Below are 20,165 nucleotides of genomic sequence, written 5' to 3'. Positions count from 1 at the left end.
GATAGCGATTTGAAGGGTGCCAGGGGTGTCCAAAGGACACCCTGTAGCACCCCTTAAATGCACATTTAACTAGGTGTTGCGCACACACATGTCCAAAGGACATGTGTGTGTGTAACATGCAACTTAGAAAAATGCTTTAAAAAGTTTTCGCTATTTACCATGAGGTTTGACCTCGCGGTAAATAGTGGCCCGAAATTGCGAATTCGCAATTTAAAAATGGATGATGAATTGCATTTAAGGAATCTCAAATAGAGATTCCTTAAATGTAATTCCTCGCAAATTTGCGATTTCGCTATTACCGATTTTTGCATTTGGGATGATGAATCCCAAATGCAAAAATTGCGCTCGCAAAGGGCCAGATTCTGAGAATCTGGCCCTTTGCAAGCGCAAATCAGCTTCATGAATCTGGCCGAGGGTTTGACATTTGACGTAAGTCTTTGAAGCACACAAATGTGACAAGATAAATACATAATTTAAAAGCTTGTTTATTTACTGCTTAGTCTTCACCAGCCACCAAAAACGGTGCCACACACCACTAGTCGTGTGTGACCAACAGTTTGGTAAGGACTGCTTTGAAGTCCACCTAACAACTTTTAAAAATATTTGTATTTCAAAAAACAACTGAACAGTTTTGCACCAAACGTACACAAACCTGCTTGGTGAGAAAAGTTCTACTTTCATTCCAAGTCTGGTGTAAATCTGCCAGCAGTTTTGGTTGTAAGCAGGAGCAAAATTTTGGTTTGCGGCTAAAATGGGAAAGCACATCCCTCCTGACCGCTGTCAAGCGTTGGAAGGGGCCATGACTCATAGAGACAAAGCCTTGACTGGGCATCAACGCCCCTCTCCTCCCTCAACTATGGTCATAAATAACATAGTATATGTTGTGCACATCCTCATCTCTGGTTCGTGGCAATGGTAAAATCGGATGTACGTCATTACCACGCACACTTTTACAACGCATTCCATTACAACGCGGTTGTAACAACGCAAGTCGTTACAACGACTTGCGTTGGGGGGGCGCAAATTTTAAAAATTGAATTTACTATTCCAACACCAGTCCCCATGGATAGTAGGGAAGGTGTTGGGATAGTAAATTAAATGATTTACTATCCTTGAGCGCCACCCAGCGCAATTCGTTGTAACAACTTTCGTTGTTATGACCACGTGGTAATGGTACGGCGTTGTAACGCTTGCGTTGTGAACGTCGCATACCGGTAAAATCACACAGATATGACTCTTCGGAGATGTTTCCCTGTGCAGAGTGAATGTTAAATGTTATCTGTGAGGCAGTGAAAGTTGTTTCTCTCATGTCAAGATTTCTGTGCTGTGTTAATAAATACGAATTTAAAGTTTGCACTTTAGTAATAAATGTGCAAATGCTCTTTTATTAGTGCAGTTGCTCCAATATCAGTGAATTATTTGACAAAATGGATATTAACTGAAAAAAACCAAAAGTTAAATTAAAACTATGGTTAGCTTTGGTTATAACACCTTAACATATGTTTAGGAAAACCTTAGAAATTCACATAACAAATAAAAAACACACAGGTCAAGTGCAGTCATGGTTGTGAATTAAAAATTAAAAGCCAGTGTAATTGGTGAGCTACGGTGAGGACCGCAATCCAGACCTCGCAACAGAGAGATGCAAACCACAACTTGACCACCAAATGCAGTGCTCATTGTCCACTCTTCATGTGACAGATGCAGTTACCATTTCCTAAATAATCTTACAGATGAGATTAAATCATAGCACCCTTGACAATATGAAAGAGACGAACTATGAATGCAACATAAGGTATTGGTTGAAGCATGTATTGTTGTTTAATTACACTGTGTTTGCACGTGTTGCTACTATGGGATGAATATGATGAAGTCATAGCCATTGCTTTTGATTTGAGGGATATGGTATGTCGTGCAAGTTTTGGATTGGTGTTCTTATCCTGAATTTATTAGTCTTTTGGTTTTAATTTGGGCCCATAACTGCACTTTAACTATGATTTTTAATGAATTTTTAATTTTTTTACAACAAATGTTAGGTTGTAATAATCAAAGCTAATAATTTTTTTTTAATTTATTTTGTGTACTTTCAGAGCGCAGTCCTGTCACCCATAGGGCATCCTGGCGCATTGAACTTGAGCGGTTGCACTATTCGCTTACTCAACAATTTTAGGAAACAGATGCGTTTTTCCTGAATGGGAGGTAGTCCCTGTGGCTTCTCAGAGAGAGTGGCAGGGAGTTCCAAAGTTTGGCCGCTGCAACACTAAATGAGCAGCCACCCATCCTGACTCTCTAAAACCTCGGGACTACCAGCAAATGCGCCGAAAATGAGCGGAGAAGTCGCGGGGCAATGTACTAGGTGAACATATTCTGCAGAGGTATCGGACCCAGTTGATGTACTGCCTTGAACACCAAACACGCGGCTTTAATAATAACTTCACTTTGGCCTTTGATTTTTTTGGGCGTACATATTTGGAGTTTTTAGCAACAGTTTGCTGTGTCCAACCTGGCAAGGACCTGCCGGCATGGCTTAAGTCCATGTGTAGCTGGGTTTTGGCTAACTCACCGCAGGTGGCCATCTTCTGCAACCATACACTATGGGGACTGGTCCCAAGTCGGGTCCCCGACCAACCCACCCGCACAGCGTTTGGGTAGTCAAGTGGAGGCTGGCCTCCTTTTCTGGTATTCTTGCATTGGTGGATCTTAATTATGGGATCAAGTGGGAATTACACAAATACAAATCACACATTACATTTATTATTTTTAGGCACAAGGAAATTTTGTGATGTGCCCTTTATCCCATGATATGAGTCAAGCGCAGAGGCCAGGATTTGAGCTTGTGTCTCCAAGTTCCAAGGTCAGCCTTTTCCAGCCACTAGTCTGCATTTCCTCCTAGGTCCTTTCCTTTTATTGGAGTGTTCTCCTGAAGAAACCTTATTCCAGACCCGTACACCAAAGGAGAAATGGACTAACTATTTACAGCAGGCTTGTGTCACAAAGTGAGCCGAGCCCATTGCAAAGTGTTGTTCTGGGACTTACTTTCCAACCCAAATTCTGATTTGCATTGCACAGTAGTTATGCACTATGTTACAATAATTTGCATCAAGGGGACAAACCTTCGGTGGTACATGGGCATTTCCATGAAACCACCCACGAGTTTTAATGCATATCCCTATTTACTTACAAAGATTTGCACCAAAAATGTCTGCCTCCTTGAGGGAGGTGTATGTAAGGCAAAGGTTAACTGCTCTCAAAACTTGTATATCTTTGCATGTGTGCTGCATTGCAAAGCACACATGAGGCAGCGTTGTGAAACTATTAAACTCTGTCAAAGCGTACTATTTTGTACTGGAAGCGTTTCTTTCAGTAGAAAGCCTATGCTGGGTGTCGAGTAGACACACAGTTGCACTATTGTCCAAGGATGCGACTGGGGGTGAATGATTACATTGTTCTGCATTCCGTCCTTCATTTGCTCTTTTTGCTTGTGTAGCCCTAAGTGGGACTGTTATGCCCAGATGCTGGTCCCGTACTCGCCACGTCACTGGGTTCAGGCTAGCCTGGCTGATAAGGGTTGATACCCCAAAACTGGTCCAGGATGCTTGTTTCTGGTCCAGGGAGTACCCGGCTTGGCAGTTTGGGCGTCCAAACTGTGGTGGCATGGTGAGCAAAAGAACAATGGATTTAACCCATATCTGTGACTGGTGGTGAATGTTTCATTTGTTCAGCATTCCTTCCATCATTTGTTTTTTATTTGCCTTTGTTGCCCTAAATGGGAAGGGTATGCCCAGATGTGGGTCCTGTGCTCACTGTGCCATTGGATGCAAGCTAGCCTGGAAACCGGTCCCAGGATGCTTGTTTCCATTCCAGGGAGTGCATGGCTTGGTAGTTTAGGCTGGACTGTTCCCATTAGGAGCAGGGTCAAGACTGATTTGCATTTGGCTTCGTCTAAACTAGGGTGGTGAGCAAAAAGCAAACAAACATTGGATAAAAACCCAGATCTGTGAATGGAGGTGAATGTTTTCATTAGTCAGCATTTGCTTTTGGCTCTGCTTCCTCCCTATGCCGCAATGCAGCACAATGCACTTTAGTTGCTGCGTCGTTCTACTTGTTAGTACATTTCCACCTACCTTCCTTTATAGCAGCGTCCCACAACAGATTTTAGTTTTGATTTGAATAGCCAACTCTCTGTCTGTCTCTGGGTCTTTCTTCTCTCATAAAGACACAAGCAAACTCTCTCTCTCTGTCTATACTTTCGGACAATGCTTCCTAAGACCTCAACACCAAGATTCTTCCGAGCTCAACACAATATGATTTCAGCTTTTCCCATACTGAACCCAAAACAGGTGCCCTCTGTGCAGAAACAATTCTCTGTAAACTATGGGCCAGATGTGAGAAGCCTTTTTCTGCCTGCAAACGGCCCGATTCACAGAATCGGTCTGTTTGTGACCAGAAAGAAAGCACTTTTTGACGTACCAATCCCTATTTGTGAATTCGGTGACCTACTATCGAATCAGAAATTGGGTTTGCGATTCGGTGGTAGGAAGGGGAGTGTTTAGGGCATCCCTTTCTAATACCGAATCGCACAGGAATGTTAGAATGTTTTGCGACCGAAATGCAGTCGCAAAACATTTGTATTTTACCACCAACTTCAAGTTGGTGGTAACACTTCACAAATGAGAAGGGGTCCCTAGAGCACCCCTTTTTCTTTGTGAATGGTAGAACAAACATTTTTATCAGAGTAGGCAGTGGTCTCATGAACCACTGCCTACTCTTAAAAATAAATGGAAAACTTTAATTTTTCTTTTTTAAACACAACCGTTTTCCTGTACAGAAAATGGGCTGCATTTTTTTAAATGATTGCTTTATTCAAAAACAATCACCGACATGGTGGTCTGCTGTCCCCGGCATGCCACCATCCCCATGATTTTAGCGATTCCCAATGAGTCGCAAATTGCTACCTTCCTCATTAATATTCATGAGGTAGGTTGCATTGTGCTGCCACCGAGGGATTTGTACCTGTTTTCCGCACTGGGACTGTGTGAATAGCGTTTTCCTTGTTGCCACCAAAATGCTGCTGGACTCGGGGGCCGGGACTGCGAGGCCCACTGGTCAGCGTGTCTCTTTCATCACGCGCACCTGCTGCCTCTTCCCGCGGCTCCTCCCTGTTAAGCCTGCTGCCTGACGCCCTTAAAAGACGACTCGCGGCCCCCGCTCCGTGGGAGCCACTCGTAGTCCCATTGTGCTGCCACCGAGGGATTTGTACCTGTTTTCCTCACTGGGACTGTGTGAATAGCGTTTTCCTTGTTGCCACCAAAGTGCTGCTGGACTCGGGGGGCCGGGACTGCGAGGCCCACAGGTCAGCGCGTCTCTTTCATCACGCGCACCTGCTGCCTCTTCCCGTGACTCCTCCTACTACCCCTATTAGAGTCTGACACAATACGCTACCGTGGGACGCGCGCGGGTCAAAGCGCGGGTCTAAGCCCGGGCAAAGGGCGGGCCGTTTGAGGCCGTTCGAGAACGGTCGAGACCGGGACCGGGCTACCCCCCTTGCTCCTGTTATTAAGCTTGAGTTCTACCACCGCGCTTCAGAAAACGAACTATGGCGACCAGAGAAACCAAGAGCAAGAGCACTGCTGGAGCAGCAAAAGGCACTTTGGATAATTACTTTGCCAAAGCTGGGTCTCTCTTGATAGATGAGATAACGATACTGGAAAGGCGCATATCCCAAGAAATAGAATGGGTTCGAAGATCTTCTATAGTGCCCATAGCGCACACAAAGACTCCGTAAAAAGGACTGGATTGCATCATTCCAGAGAACGGGGAAAATGCGGTTGGAGGGATGTTAGCTTTATATAATTTAACTAATTCTACCCTGTATAACATTGAAAATGATATGAGTGTGCCTGATGAACTTAGCCTTTTACCCCTACCCCATATCCAAGCGCAACAGACCCTCTCCTCTCCCATCGACACTATGGCTAATACAGATGTTATCACCGATAGCACAGGCTGCCTCATGCAGGGGGAAAGAGAAGGTGCCATACCAAAAAGGAACAGAGGGGCGCAAAACAATGGAGGGCGAAAAGCGAAAATCCCCAAGCATAATGGTATAGTGGAGGGCAGCAGACAAGGACCAAGTAAAAAGGGACCCACTTTACCAGATAAAATCACACCTCCACTCACTGTCTCACTGCCATCGCAGACACCAAGTTTGGTAATCCCATCCCCTCTTGTAAATACAGATGCCTATGATCTGACTTTACCCAGGATAGAAGCACTCCTTAAGACATTACTAAGTCCCCTAGACACACGCTTATTAAAGATTGAAGCCAGGCTAGCGATGATAGAAAAAACAACGGTTCAGCTTGCTGACACTCTTAAGATAAATAATAATATAGCAAAAGGTGGGACTGAGCTTAGGAGTAAGAAGGCCATACCCAATCCCCCGCTCAAGGACGCTGGGCTAGCTCCCAAGTCATTACAAACACAACCTCCCACATCACACATTGCTACCACTTCGGGGACTGATTCTACTTCACAAACACAACCTCTGTCAGCACTTTCTGTCACTCCTCAGGTGAATGATGGTAACTAAGGATCTAGCCGCCCACAAAAAGAAGTTGCTGTCATACAAGATGTACATGCCACCACTAAAAAACCCAGGCCAATGAATCTGCCGCCAGAGGCAAGCCCGTACACAGTCATTTTGGCTGGTGTACCAGAGTTGAAGTCCGATTTTAAAGAATCTGTCTTCACTCTGAAGAATAAGGTCGCCAACTGGCTTTCTACGAACACACCTTAACCTCATGGAATTACTAGCGGGGTTCTCATGGTTAGGAGAGTCCCATGGTTGGGCCACACAGAGAAATCAATTAATGGAGATTGCGTCATAATTAATTTTAGAGATCCTAGGACCGTTTCCCATATCTGCAGTTGGCCACACTCCGAACAGAGGACATCCATCCAGTCGCTACCCCTATCTTTTTTTTTACCCACCATTGTATAATTCATACGAGGAAGAGGGCTGGCATACAATTCCCAGGAGGTGGAGAGGTCGGGTTGATAGAGCTAGGGGTGACTTTCACTACCCCAGACCACACCAGCCAGACTTCTTTCCGACATTTAATAGATATAGTTGCCTGGACATGGTGGATTGACACAATCGGGGTAGGAGGTGGGAGATGGGTGACTCTCATGGAACACGCAAAGAAGGAAACACTAGTCCCAACATCACAAGCTTTGTTAGCATTCTGTAGAACAATCACTGTGGTGAGGCTAATAACAATAATATAGTGACTTATTCAAATACCATGGGTCCCCTACCCAACCCTGAGGAACCCAGAATTGAAATATGGGAACGACCCTTTAGTGTTCTATCACAGTCTAGCAGAACGGATATAGTGACATCTACTGCTCCTGCTTCGAATTCCAGATCATCCTCACTCAAGATATTGTCCTGGAACGTGGCCGGTCTGGGGAATAAATTGAACTGTCCTGACTGGAGTTCGTTTATTGAGGGTAATGACATATGCCTGTTCCAGGAAACCTGGGCCAGAGAAGCTGTCCTTGGAACAGGCTTCGAGGCCTTTTCGATCCCGGCGAAGTGGGGAGGGAAGGGGCGTCCCTCGGGAGGCCTTGCAACCTGGGTGGCTGTCGACCTGGGATGCAAGGCTTCACCCCTCCCTTCAGTTTCCAATGACATCCTTGGGGTTTTGTTGGAGTGGCCGAACTCGAGCAGGCTGATTGTGGTAAATGTCTACTCCAGACCAGTAAGCATCACACAAGAGTCAGATACCATTGATCAACTCTCGGTTTTCCTCAGCGATATCCCCCAGGGCACACCGTTCTTGGTGGGAGGTGATTTCAACTGCCACTTCGAGCTCCTCCCAGGTTTATTGGATGGATTATCCCAGGAGGAGGATGCGGTGTGGCTGGTACCTCCTTCGTTAGCTCCTCCCCCCAGAGCCTGGACTCCTCTAGCCCTTCAAATCACTACCCTAACCCTGAAGTGGGGCATGCGGGCTTGTAATGGATGTATAGGCTCAAATATTCCACACAAATGCACATACCATAGAGAGGGCAGGGAGTCCAGACTGGACTACATCTTGGTTCAACTCTCCCTGTGGTCGCACATTACTGACTTTCAGGTAATATTCAGGGATGACAGCGACCACAACGCGCTGGAATTGGAATACGCTATTCCCGACCTAGAGGACAGAGGGGATGCGCTAGATGACGCTACCCCAGGGCTGGCGCTGACAAACAACAGACGGTTAGTGAGGTGGGAGAAGCTAGCCTCCAACTCGGAGAAGGTCTGTGAACTTTACTCCTGGCTCATACCGACCCTTGAAAAGGTCTGTATAATAATGGAGCTCCCTACCTCTCAGGACACATACAAGGAGCTATGGATGGCACACGAGAATCTTATTGAGTCCGTGGCCGAAGTCCTTTTTACCACAGGAAAGAGGCCCCAGCTGGTACAATCAGGCAAGAAGAAGGGTTTATAAGTGCCTGATCACCAATGCCAAAAGTGAATGGGAACACGAAAATGGGAAAATCTTACTACATCACTAGCCACTAGGGACTCCCGTAAATTTTTGCGCATTGTTAATACGGGGTCCGAGGAGTTAGCCTCGGCAATTGAACCCAATATTTCAGCTAAGACCTGGCAGGACCACTTCCAGTCCCTTTACAAGGATCCCGATGATGCTATCAATGACACTCCTCCTAATATTAATGCAACAGTGGAGGGGGATCTCTTCACAGAGACGGAAGTGCGAGCAGCTATTGCAGGGCTGGCACCAGGCAAAGCGCCCGGATTGGATGGTCTGCGGGTGACCTATTCAAGCAGGAGCCGGACGTATAGGCTCCCTACTTGGTCCTGATATTTAATGCTGTTTTAAGGGGTATGGAGGTTCCCTGTACTTGGCTGGGCGCAGAGATTGTTCCCATATTCAAGAAGGGATCACCTCTGCTCCCTGCCAACTACAGGCCTATTAGCATCATAGATGTACCCCAGAAGCTATTTGGTAGGCTGATATTAGACCGCCTCCAAAATTGGATAGATGAATTCGCCATTCTCAGTCCTTATCAGGCAGGATTCAGAAGAGGGGTCTCCACCACGGACCACATATTCCGTCTGAACCTCCTGTATTGGAAGACTGCGGTAATCGAGGGCGGTAGCTTGTTCACGGTATTCGTGGACTTGCGAGCTGCCTTCGATCTAGTACCCAGAGATAGACTTTGGACTGTACTGACGGAGCTGGGCATCCCGGTTGATTTCCTGACTATCTTGATAAGATTACATCAGGGAAATTTCCCACGTGTCAGGAGCGGAAGAAACGGGGCACTCTCTGACAGGTTCTCCGTTGACAGGGGGGTGAGACAGGGTTGTGTGCTTGCACCGACCCTGTTCTGCCTCTTTGTTAATGGGGTAATTGCCCACCTGACCAGGATCGGTGACATTGATGCTCCCAAGTTGAACGGCAGCAGGGTGCCCGCTATTATGTTTGCGGACGACACCCTGCTGCTGTCCAAATCCCCCATGGGAATACAAAGAGTCCTGAATGGGTTTTCAGCTTTTTGTGTAGAGCGGGGGCTTGAGATCAATGCGTCAAAACCCAAATTTATGATTTTCAAACCCCCTCCCTCAACACGCCCTAACCCTACTATAGGTCCATCAAGACTAGAGAGGGTTTTTACCTTCGAATACCTGGGCGTAACCATCAATCAGGATATGACGTAGGACACGCATCGGACCAAGGCTAACATGAAATTGGTCCAGTTAACGGGTGGCATTTCTAGGATGGCAAGTAGGTCGACCTATAAACCTTTTGGTGCCGCCCTTGAAATTTACAAAATGCAGGCTAGAGGGGCAGTTGGGGGGGGAATTGTGGGGTCATACTCCCGCTCAAAATCTGCAGACCACTGAAAACAAATTTATTAGGCAGTTGGCGGCATTACCTGTAAGCACCCCGCTTCTCCCGCTGAGACTTGATCTAGGTCTAAGACCTATTTCGGAGGAACTAGGACTAAATGTCAACAAGAAATAAATTCTTTCATTTGGAAGAATAGAGCCACAATATTGGCTTGGAAAAAATTGAGGCGAAGGAGAGAAAAAGGAGGGTTAACGTCTCCAGATATCCAATATTATGCTTGGGCTTTCCAATTATCTTTTTCAAGAATGCTTCTAAAAACACCAGTGGATAACCCTAGGGGGAGGATGTTTCGAGCTATGTTGGAGGGGTCAGAACTTTCATCTGACGGTTTTCTTTTTAAGTTTGGGGACCAGAAATTCTTTAAAAAGATAAAATTAAAAACTCCTCATTCATTGGCCAGTAGTTGGTTCATAATTAGGAGACGAACAGGGATGAGCTACTTTTCCAACTTAGCTCCCATCTGGGATTCGCCAGGCACTCCTTTGTGTCTTAAAGACAGGCTGGCATGCTCAATAAAGGAAGCCGGAATTCTTAACTGGGGAGAACTGATAGCAGGAGGTTCATTGTTACCCTGGGAGGCTTTGCGGGAGAGAGTCGGGCCAAGGTTAACCAACTTTAAATACATGCAATTGACCAGTTGGGCTCAGGCATTGATAAGGAAGGGAGCCCCCCTGGGAAATTACAGCAACTTAGAAAATCTATTGATGACAAGACCAGGGGGGGGAAAGGAGGTTACATGTTGGTACTGGGCGATCCTGGAGGAGATAGATGATGACATCAACCTCCCGGAGGTGCTATGGGGTAGCAATGTGGGGGAACAGTGTCAGCATTTGTGGCGGAACTCTTTTAGTTTACTGTATAAAATTGTGAAGCCAGCTTGGCTGAGACGAAACCACCTATTTACTTTACATCGGGCATATCTGTCTCCACAAAAATTAGCCAAATTCCAGCCTGGTAAAAAGTGTAACAAATGTGATCTTGCAGAAGCTTCAGATGTGCACATGTTTAAAGAGTGCCCAGCCATTAGCCGTTTTTGGGAAGAGGTGATGGATGCCCTTTCTTCTATTCTAAATATCACTTTGAGTAGCACTCTCCCTCTGATTATCTTCGGGATTGATGAAAACATCTTAGGGCATGCCAGATCCTTCCTGTTTTTTGCAATTTTAATGGCAAGGAGACAGATCTGTAGGTTTTGGGTGGATACAGCCCCTCCTACATATGCAGGATGGTTATCATCCCTATATGAAGTTTCTAAAGTAGACCTGGCCAGATCCTGCAGTAGGAAAAGAGTTGCTTTTTGGGAATACCTGATACAGTGGAAGTAGGTTTCCGGGGTTTTTTTTTTTTTTTCCCCCGGGTCCGATGATTATGCCGGTTTCCCTGCTCCATGGACCTACAACAAGGGTCTTTCTCCGAATCTCTGGTCCAACAGGCCGAAATATGCCTAGATGGAGTTTTCTAAAGGTCCCCCTTTTTGTGTGTGGTTTTCTCCTTCTTCCGCCAATCTAAGATCTGTTCCCTTTGTGCAACTGTCTGACGCACACTATAGTTTCCTGGTGGGCAGGACAAGTTAGCACAATATGGTGGTCGGTGGTTTCTTCAAACACACATAAGGGTTCGGCAAATGAGGACAAAAAAAATAAAATAAAAATAAAATAAAAAAACACACAAAACACAACACATAAATCAAGACAACACATAAAACAACAGCACATAACGCAGCACATAACACAACACATAAAACAGCACATAACACGACTCACAACTCAAAAACATTGTTTTATTCCTGATAAAAAGAATTCTCAATACTTAAACGACATATGTGTCTGTATACGGACAGTGGCCCATCTCATTGAACAAATATACTTTCTGTGAATTAGTGTCAACATGTCAATTTACTGTCACTTATTAGACGAATGTACATAAAGTTCTTCAAACACTAACGATCAAGGCCAGTTGAACTGTACCAGCCCTTTCCTTCCTGTCTTCCGTCACCGTGGCAGGTTCAGGGTGACCTAGCACGAACTTGACCAAAAGGTATTGCCTCGCTTTACATGCACACCAGTTATATTGCATAAGGACTAGGCATGGGCGGAAAATCCGTTCCGCTCGCGGATTTTGCGGATTTTCGGGAAATCCGCAATCCGCGAGATTTGCGAATTTCCTGAAAAATCCGCAAATCCGCGAGCAGCGGATTTTGCTTGCACTGCTCGCACTGTTCGCGTGAGTTCGCGCCCCGCGAATAAGTGCGAAATTGCAGAAATACGATTTTAGCAAAACTGAAAGTAACTACTTACCAGGTTCAAAAGTTCAGGCTCATCATTAGTAGCCATTTCCTGTAGTGCTTCCTGAGGGGCCCCTCCAGAGTTCAGTTGCCAGTTGCAACTATTATGTGACCCTGCTCTGAACCTCAGAATAGTTACACATATGCCACAAAGGTCCTGAATTACAGCTAAGGGAGACAAGCAGGAGCCAGGCTGGAAGTTAAAATCCATTAATCAGCCCCTAATTCATTATTGTCAGTTGGGGCAGGGCAGGTGTTGTAACTAATTTTGCAACAATGAAAGCACTTAGCAAGTGCAAAAGATCACTAATCAGGGCGCACTAAGGAAGCAGGTGCCAGCTAAAAAAATATTCTGTGACACATTAATCAGCCCCAAATTAATTCAGGTCACTTGAGGCAGGGAAGGTGTGCTTTGCTTTGCCAAAAATAATGTACACTGGACAACCAGAGGGTGTGGTGATGAAACAGAGGGTGGCATGGGTGGGCCAGAGGGTGGCATGAGTAGTCAGAGAGTGGCAGTGGTGACAGAGAGTGGCAGTGATGAAGAAGAGTGTCCCAAACAGGTTGGACACGTAGAAACAACAAGTTCGCAAAACTTGCGACCCGACAGGTAAGTTCGCAAATTGCGAAATTGTAAAAACCCTCGCGAACTGGCAGAAACACGGGCGAACACAAAAAAAAAAAAAAATCCGCAAATTCGCGGGAATTCGCGGATTTTGCGGATTGCGAGTTTGCAAATCCGCAAATTCGCGGATTGCCAATCCGCAAAATCCGCTCATGCTTAATAAGGACACATTGATTTTTAGCCACAGAGAGATTAAGTGATTTGTGCAGAATCACAGGCTGTTGAGCTGATGCTGAGACTTGCACCTGGTTTCAAAGCTGGCAGTGCTGGCCTTCACGCCACATCCTCTCCCCTACAGGCAGTACCTGACTTAAAGTGGACCAATCCAGTCAGCCTACTTCAGATCAGCCACCCTCTAAAATAATTCCACATGTGAGAAGAAGAAGGGCCAAGAAGAGGGGGCGGGGATTTGTGCTTTCACTGCCTCACCAGCTCCGGATGCGTGATGAAGAGGATGAGGCCTAGAAGATGGGCGGGGCTTTGAGCAGCCCTCCCCCAAAACACTTGCAAATTCTTTTAAAGTTGACACCTGTAGCATTGCGCTACAAATAATAGACACTCTTTATGCTTATCACTGGAGCTTTATTGTCTACATCCAGCATCGACCCTGTCCCTACTCTAACTGCCCTGGTTCCTTTCACTGGCTCCTCCCGTTCCTGCTCCTCCCTCTTAACTCCACCCCCAGCCACTAGACTGCATCACACAATCCTACATCTCCCCCTTTCTTAACAAAATGAACTTAATTTCCACAGTGTTCGCAATTCTTCAATCCACCACACGGGTTGGCGGACAGCATCAGTAGTGTTGAATCCGTGGTTGTCCTGACTTTGATCAACCTTTCTGGTGTCTTAACCAAGGCATCCTTGACTACGGGATTGCACTTATGAGAATGCAACCCATTGCGTGTGGGCTGCTTATTATCCGGTTCCGCAGTTATCCTGGTTCTTTCTTGTTGTGTGACTGCTACTGGCTCAGCTCGGCAGTGGCAGTCTGCTTTCCTTGGTGACTCTTGTTCTATTGATGGTTGACCTCCTTCAGGAGTGGACGATGTTCTGGTCCTCTTCCGAGCTTCCACCTGTAAGGTTGTTTCTCTTTGTCTTGTCAGGTTGGGAGCAGCACTGTTCTTCTGTTCACCGTCAGGCATGCCAGACGTTAATGTACTATCTAAAATGGGTGTCTTGGCTTGATTCTTGGACTCTTTTGCTGCCTCGGTTTGTCTCTCCCACTCCCACTCGTGTTTGAGACTGGCGAAACCCTTGACCGTCTGGCCATGTACCTGTTTCTCTCTCATTCGGTGACAGTCTATCTCTGTAACCACATTTGGTCCTCCTCGCAGGGTGACAGGATGGTCCTTTTCCACCTGGTAGATACTGTCCCATCTCTTTGTTTTCCTTCCATCAGTTCTTTGAGTCAGCCTCGCTGACCCCATCAGGGGTGACGGTATATTACTCATGTCTTGAAATGGCGATGACTGACATGACATGTTGTCCTTTGGTTCTATTGTGCGTTCGGGTGATTGATGCCATGGACGCGGTCGGAACCATGATTTTGTTGACCCGAATGATCGGACGGACATGTTTTCCGACTCGGAGGAGTCGTTCGCCGATTCCCTTTGAGAACGTTCCTTTGAGGGCGTCGTGACTGGTAAGTTTATTGAGTTGGTAGTCTGGGATGACATGCTCCTGGAGTCGGAGCTATCTACGGAACATTCCTTTGGGTACGTCTCTTTATGTGTCTTCTGTGTTGTTGCGGTGGAGAGATTGTTTGCTAACCACACGTTTACTTCTTTAGTTTGATCCTGGGACATTTGGTCTTTACCCTTGTCACAGGACATCAATTGTCCCTTCTCCATTTTCTCATTGTCCCAACTGTCTTGAGTGCACATGCCCCTCCTTTTCCGGTGTCTGAGTGGCTCACCACTCCTCATGTGGTTAGTTTCTTCTTTTCGCTTGTTGGGTGTGCTGACGTCCGTGCCATTGGGGTGATGTGTCTCACTGCTTGATGCTTCCTCGAACTCGTCTACAGACTTTGGTGCATAGTGGGAGGATACCCGGGGATGTTCGTGTGCCGATTTCCGGCGTTGACGGGATTGGTCCTGTCTTCTGTAGTTTGTCTTTCTTGCCCTCTTATTGAGCAGGCTGCCATCTTGTCCATGGGTGTGATCTGTCCCACTTGACGCGTCATCTGCTTCATAACCATTTTCACCATCGGTTGGCTGACTCCTTGAGGCTGAATAACTCCGTGAGGTTGTATCAGTGGAGGTTGAGTAACTCCGTGAGGTTGTATCAGTATCACCATCTGTTGACTGACTCCTTGAGGTTGAATAACTCTGTGAGGTTGTATCAGAGGAGGTTGAGTAACTCCGTGAGGTTGTATCAGTATCACCATCTGTTGACTGACTCCTTGAGGTTGAATAACTCCGTGAGGTTGTATCAGTCCCGCCATCGCAATCCTGACTCATCCTGGTCTTTTGTGATGTTGACTTGGAGTATTCCATGACGCTTTGTCTCTTGTTTCGTCTTGGCTCTGATTCACCCTCCCTCTTTTCAATTTTGTTTGTTTCCTGGGCCTTGCCCCCAGACATGAGGGATGTCTCTTTCCAGATATCCATGTGTCTTGCATTCCAGTGCACGTCTCTCGATAAGTCTTTTGCTTTTACCCGCACTCCAACCTCGGTCCCTCTGATGATTCTCTTTAGCGACCACTGCCCCCGAAGAATCTTGCGCTTTGTGTCTGCATTTGAACAACCTTCGATTATCCGAAGCCGAACGGCTTCTTCATTTGTAAAGGTATTGAAGTAGCAGCCAGGTACCAGTCTTTGCAGCCGGGCAATGAATTTTGGCAGTGGTTCTCCTGGTTCCTGCCGTGCTGTGGTGAAGGCGATGCGAGCATGATCCACGTCTACCGGTGCATGGAAATAGGTACGTAGTTTCTTTTGGAGTCTCTCATAGGTCTCGGTATCCTTTTCAGGGAATGTTCTGACTAGACGTCGGCCCTCGTGACCTCTCAGCTAGAGAAGTAGTGTCAGACATTTTCTATCTCTTCGTTCATCGATCGCGTCGAGGAAATCGTCCAATGATTCCAGCCACTGGTTCCATTTGGGGCCCAAACTCTGATGGTCAGTCTGGGTCACCGGGGGCGGTACTTCAATGCAAGGATCGGACCTAAGGGTTGCTGTACCCACCGCCATGAGGGAGGAAAGTTTACGACTGCTACCGTCATAGGATTGTTCACTTTCTGCTGAGATTCCGTGCTGGATCGTTTCTTTTGATTCTGGTAAGGTTCGCCACACCTGGGTGACTACTGTATTCTGTCCACCCTTAGTATGGTTGTCTCAGTGAGTTTCACTGATGAGAGAATATTTCCTTTGATGTTCATTTACTCATGCTTCTGGATCATTTATTTTCTTATCTTCTGTTACTTTTAATTGTTTATCTTCACTTGGTGCTGAATATTTTCTTTGGTGTTGGCCTTTCGCTCGTGCTCGCTACATTCAGGATTTGTATTCCTCCATGCTTGGTATGTTCAGGTTTGTGTTGGTTTGTGCTTGTGCGGTCATGAATTTGCATTCGCTCGGGCCTGCTTATACTTGACACGTGCGTTTGCTTTCAGCGTATCTCTTGCACTTGCCAGTGCTTATTGTGTTTATTGACGCTTGGGTTTCTTTTGCTTCAGGTTGCTTGTACTCGTGCTTGTTTATCTTTGGGCACCTCTCTCATTTGCCCGTGCTTGTTTGTGTCCACTTGTTGCTTCTATCTACCTCTGTTTCTGTCCGCGTTTGTTCCTTTACCTTCGTTAGTGCTTGCTCTCTACATTTGCCAATGTTTGTTGTGTTCTTTCTCTTCTTGTCTTTACCAGTGCTTGTTTTCTTTTCTACTTTTGCATTTAACAATGTTTGTTTTCTTGCATTTGCCAATGCTTGTTTCCTCAGGTTGATCACTGCTTGTCTTGTTGCATGTGTCAAGTCTTGTTCGCTTGCACTCATCGATGCCTGTTTTACTTACATTTGTCAATGTTTGTTCTTTTCTAGTTGCCAATGCTTGTTCATTTATCTTTGCTTAGCTTGTTTCTTTTGCTGACTGACATTTATTCAGGCTTGTTCCTCCAACTTGATTTGCCTGACTTCAATATGGCCGACTCCGATCCCTGACAGGGGATTGGAGGAGTCGCCTGACTCCAAAATGGCCGCCGGTATGGGAATCTCGTTTCCCACGAGATTTTCGATTTCTACACTCATCCGGCTCCCTCTGCCACAACCGGCACTTACCGACAGCCGGTTTCTCCAGCGATGACACCTTCCCCGGTCACCAGGCCAACAGCACGCCGGACCAGCAGGTAGGACTGGGGTGGGCTCCCGCAGCGACTCACCAGGCTCCGCATTCACTCTGCGACTGCGTGCTAACACTCACGCATCGGGGTTGAGGTTTCCGACGTCAGAGCCGTTCGAGCTCTGTTTCAAGCTCCGCTTTCGTCACGCTTGTTGGCGCCTGGCCGCAGGTCCTCTGGGGCACTTTCCTTCTCTCTGGGCACTCTTCACTGCTTTGAGGTGCAAGGCAGAGTCGGGGTGGGCACCCGACTTCTGTTCCGCTGAGGGCACGCTTATTTACACGCATCAAGCGTGAGTCGCGTTTTGGTGCGATTGAGCGTTTCCTTTCTTCCGACGCTGGGGCGCTCGTTTCTTCGGTTCTTTCGGGCCCCCGCAATCCCCTGGCTTTGGGGAGATAGTCACTTGCTGCTGGCCTCTCTTCCTTAGGTGGCAGCACGGCTCCCCACAGCAGCGTTTTACTTCTTGGGACACTGCACGGGACAGGGTGCTTTCAACAGGGTTCTGTGGGCACAGGACATGCCTATCCCACCCTCGTCGCCAGTTGTAGCATCGAGCTACAAATAATCATAGACACTCTTTATGCTTATCACTGGAGCTTTATTGTCTACATCCAGCATCGACCCTGTCCCTACTCTAACTGCTCTGGTTCCTTTCACTGGCTCCTCCCGTTCCTGCTCCTCCCTCTTAACTCCACCCCCCAGCCACTAGACTGCATCACACAATCCTACAACACCCACATCTCAGGAGATGGTAGAATCCCTGATTGGCGTCAGCTCAGCAGTGCTGGTGAGCTGAAATCCCTTATGCCCCTGTTTGATATTGACTTTTCTTCACCAGTAGATTGTGTGAAGAGAACTGAGATCGTGTGACACAGGGTGGCCCATACATGTTGGCAGGTTTGTCGCCCATGCCATGCAGAACATGCACTCATTGTCAGGTCAAGACTTACGTGATGACACTTTGATGCTGGCACATCTCTGGTTGGCGTCTGCGCAGTACACCTTTGCTCTGTCGTATGTTGTGCAATAGCCGTAGATGGAAGCGGTGCAGGAGTAACACTGGAGCCCTTGACCTGGAAGAGAAAAGAAACAGACGAAGAGGGAGGTCACTAATGAACCAATCAGATGAAGAAGGTGCAGGAGGCTGAGGTGGGGGACCAAGACAGGGTTGGACTGGGATAAAAAAATAGACCCGCGACCATAAAAAAAGAAGGGCTCCACATTCGCAGATTGCGCCTTTTCCGTTTTGCAAAACACTGCTTGAGTGTTTTAAGGGTTATAGAGAGAAAGAGGTGGGGGTGGGGTTCTTAATTTACTTACATTTAAAAGAAAAATGTAAATGTTGACAGTGCACGGATTAGTTCACAATGGGGAAACACACCTGGACATAGGTCGGGCCACTTCTGGTCAGGCCTCCCACCCCTGCTCTGCATACATTAATGGACCAGCTCAAGGGGAGACTGGGAAGGACACAACGTTGCCCCTGGTAAATTGGAGGTAATAGAGGCCCATCTGTTTCCGGAAAGGCCGCTCAGGACCCCACTACACCGCTGGCAGCATCTAAACAGCACAGACACAGCTCAAATCAGCAACCACGTTGGTCAAAAAAGCATCCTGCAGCTGCAACTCATATACCGGCCCATTGCCCGAGTGCCTGCCCTACCAATCTGACCCTGGACCAAGATGTACAGACAGTGGCGCCTCCTTCGCTAAGGTGGGGGAGCGTCGCCCCAATGCCAGGAAGCAGCAAAAGGATGGAAAAAATAAAATAATATTTATGTAATTTTATAATCATTTTATTTTGTCCTTCTGCTGCGACAGCATGCGTGAAGGGGCGGGGCTGCAGAGCAAGGGAGGAGTGGTAGAACACTCCTAAGTGCACCAGGACTGTTTTATCTTCCCTCTCGGGCCGCCCAAAACAGTCATGTGCACTTTCCCTGTTCTCCATGCAGGCTGCATTACAGCCAGAATGAGGAAAAAGCCTACGCCTCCAGCCCATTGTTGAGTGCCCCGTCACGGCGCTCAGACCAATAACAACGCTGCATTGCAGTATTGTGATTAGCTGCTGGGAGCGTGTGAAGAATATGCCACATTACCTTGCATGCTTTTTTTACGCATTCCATTATAACGCAGTCATTACAACGACTGCGTTGTAACAACGCATGCCGTTACTCCGCAAGTCGGAATAATGACTTGTTCTGGAGGGCGGAGGGGGGCGCTGGATGTTGGAATAGTATAATTTACTATTCCAACTCCAGTCTGTGCAACAGTAGGGAAGGTGTTGGATTTTAAATCCAACACCTTCTGACCCCTAGAGCAAGTCATTGTTCTGACTTACGGAGTAATGGCATGCGATATAACAATGCCGTTGTTTTAACGCCTGGGTTATAATGGCATTCAGTGTTCTGGTTTTGTGGTAAATGATGTTTACCACGTGGGAGCCCTGGTGCTTTCTGCTTCCTGTTTCTCACAAGAAGCCTGGAAGAGGACGGGACACAGGAGAGGCAGATATTAACCCCCACCCCTTCATCCCCATCGCCCCACTGCTGCTTCTAGGCAGCAGCCGAAACTGATTAAAGATTCGGCTGCAAAGGGGAAGAGAAGATTTGGTGCCTGGGGAAAGACAGCATGTTTGCTGGCTGGAGAAGGAATGGGCCAGAAGAACCTTGAAAATATAAAATGGGGGCGATGGATTTAGAAAGAACAGGCCCTTCAGAGTCTGGAGGGAGAAAGGGAGGATCTCTGGCACAGCAGGGAAGGGGGAGAGAGAGAGAGAGAGAGAGAGGAGAGAGAGAGAGAGAGAGAGAGAGAGAGGGGAGAGAGAGAGAGAGAGAGAGAGAGAGAGAGAGAGAGGGAGAGAGGAGAGAGAGAGAGAGAGAGAGAGAGAGAGAGAGAGAGAGAGAGAGAGAGAGGAGAGAGAGAGAGAGAGAGGGAGAGAGAGAGAGAGAGAGGAGAGCGATAGAGAGAGAGAGAGGAGAGAGAGAGAGAGAGGGAG

General features: G+C 47.0%; 1 long non-coding RNA gene across 1 annotated transcript in view; it reads right to left on the bottom strand.

The window, feature by feature from the left end:
* Nucleotides 1–18,246, bottom strand: part of LOC147717863 (uncharacterized) — a 28,430-nt gene extending 10,184 nt beyond the window's left edge. The window contains exon 1 of the long non-coding RNA XR_015296104.1: nt 18,121–18,246. This is a non-coding gene — a long non-coding RNA (uncharacterized LOC147717863). The remainder of the gene's footprint in view (nt 1–18,120) is intronic.
* Between the last annotated feature and the right edge of the window lie 1,919 nt (nt 18,247–20,165).

Source organism: Lissotriton vulgaris, chromosome 5, assembly GCF_964263255.1.
Source record: "Lissotriton vulgaris chromosome 5, aLisVul1.2, whole genome shotgun sequence".
Taxonomy (NCBI): domain Eukaryota; kingdom Metazoa; phylum Chordata; class Amphibia; order Caudata; family Salamandridae; genus Lissotriton; species Lissotriton vulgaris.
This window is presented reverse-complemented; position numbering and strand designations above follow the sequence as displayed.